The following is a 2,500-nucleotide window of genomic DNA, read 5'->3' on the forward strand; positions in this document are numbered from 1 at the left end:
TGTCCGTGTGTCTGTGTGTCCGTGGTAAACTTTAACATTGCTATTTTCTCTGCAAATACTTTGTCAGTTGACACCAAATTAGGCATAAAAATAGGAAAAATTCAGTTCTTTCCAGTCATCTTGTTTAAAACAATATTGCACCTCTGGGATGGGCACAAAAATATATAAAAAAAGAAGCCTAATTATATGCAAACTGCATTTACTGTTATATTGATATTTTTTGTATTCTCTAAACTTGGCACTTTGATCTCACATTCTGACACAACAACAAGAGCAGTCGTTATTATCATTTTTTGTTCAAACAGGAACTTCTTTTGCTAAGCATGGAATTTTTATTTATTTTGCAAACGTTTTGGTGCAGATAGTAAAAAAGGGAAATTACTCTGTAATTAATGCTAGGGGACTTAATTTATCACAAGTGAGTCTTGAAGGCCTTGCCTCTCTTGTTTTATTATTTATTATTATCATTATCATTGTTGTTGTTTCTTTTCTTTTTTTCTCAAGGCCTGACTAAGCACGTTGGGTTACGCTGCTGGTCAGGCATCTGCTTTGCAGATGTGGTGTAGCGTATATAGATTCGTCCGAACGCAGTGACGCCTCCTTGAGCTACCGATACACATACTGATACTTCAAGACTACTCCCCCTACACTCACACATACCAGTTTCCAACTAACTCATCCCTCCTAAGCAAACACCCCCTTCAAATCTATCTCTCCTCTGTCCACAATCACACTCTCGCTTTACAAAAACAGTCATGCCGAACAGCTGAAACCTCCAAAATCTCCACGGAAAAGTTGGTCATTATAATAATAATAATAATAATAATAATAATAATAATAATAATAATAAAGTGCATTTTAAGACGCTGATCCCCTTGGGGTGCTCTAAGCGCCGTTACAATTTCTTAAGAAGGCAAGAATATTTACACACTTATTCACAAAACTATGCTCATCCACACACTAGTATATATATATATATATATATATATATATATATATATATATATATATATAAATCTACACTTATCAACAAAAAAGTATGCACATATACACATATACACATGGTCATCTACACATAATCGTAAAACCTAAACTCTCGCACATGCATAATACATGCGAAGCATACACACACGTTAAAGACCAACATCCTAGTTGAATTATCAAAACATTTTCGGTTTACACTGACACTGATCTACAGTTGACAGAGCGGGTGCTCACGGAATGGAGGTCAGCACAGAGAAATCCAAAACCATGGTAAACATCGTGAACATGGACCGTGCCACTATTTTCATGAACGGAGAACAACTGGAAGATGTCGGAAACTTCAAATATCTAGGAGCAACCCTGACAAAAGATGGAAGCAGCAAAGCAGAAATAAGAATTCGCATTGGCACAGCCACTGCAGCCATGACCAAACTGAACAGAGTGTGGAAAAGTAACATCCGATTCTCCACAAAATTCAAACTCTACAAAGCCCTGGTAGTCTCCATTGTACTGTATGGTTGCGAGGCATGGACACTGACGGCCGAAACTGAAAGGTAGATCCAGGCCTTCGAGAACAAATGCCTGAGGAAGCTCCTTCAAATTTCCTGGATCGAGCACAGGACCAATGAATATGTAGGGAGCAGAACTGAGAACCTTGCTGGACCTCAGGAACCTCTCCTTTCAACTGTGAAGAGACGCAAGCTGATATGGTTTGGGCACAACACTCGACACACCAGTCTGTCCAAAACAGTCATGCAAGGCACCATCGAGGGCGGGAGAAAAAGAGGAAGACAGCGGAAGAACTGGCATGAGAACATCAAACAATGGCCCGGACTCCATACACGTGAGCTGCTGCCGACGGCTGCTGACAGAGACAGATGGAGAAGGGAGGTTGCGTCTGCGGTCCTCAGGTTTCCTCCAACGACTACTTTGTAGTTATGGGCCTGAGGTGAGGTGAGGTGAGGTGATCTACAGTTTGCCCTCATTCAAATAATATTAATCGTGTGATGTCGCTCTTACACCCCTCTCACCCTCATTCAAATTTACATTAACCATTCTATTATACACACACACACAGACACACAGACACAGACGCAGACACAGACACACACACATACATACATACACACACACATACATACATACACACACACATACACACACATACACACACACACATACACACACATACATACACACACATACACACACACACACATACACACACACACACACACAGAGGTAGGCAGGCACGTCACTCACCTACCAGCACCACCTCTCTCACCCTCATTCAAATTCAAATTAATTAATCATGCGATTATGCACATACACAGACAGTCATGTCACACTTTTAAACAACACGTGAACCCCCCCCCCCCACCCCCCAACACCGGACCCCCCGATTTCTCCCCCCCCTCATTCAAATTAACATTAATTATGCGATCACACACACACACACACACACACACACACACACACACACAGAGGCATGTCACTCACTTACCTATTCACATAC

The 2,500-nt window shown here is 41.2% G+C and overlaps 1 protein-coding gene across 1 annotated transcript in view; it reads right to left on the reverse strand.

The window, feature by feature from the left end:
• LOC143294340 (corticotropin-releasing factor receptor 1-like) overlaps window positions 1-2,500 on the reverse strand; it is a 145,968-nt gene that overhangs the window by 17,521 nt on the left and 125,947 nt on the right. The window lies entirely within an intron of this gene.

The sequence above is a fragment of the Babylonia areolata genome, chromosome 19 (genome assembly GCF_041734735.1).
Source record: "Babylonia areolata isolate BAREFJ2019XMU chromosome 19, ASM4173473v1, whole genome shotgun sequence".
In the NCBI taxonomy this organism is placed as follows: Eukaryota; Metazoa; Mollusca; class Gastropoda; order Neogastropoda; family Buccinidae; genus Babylonia; species Babylonia areolata.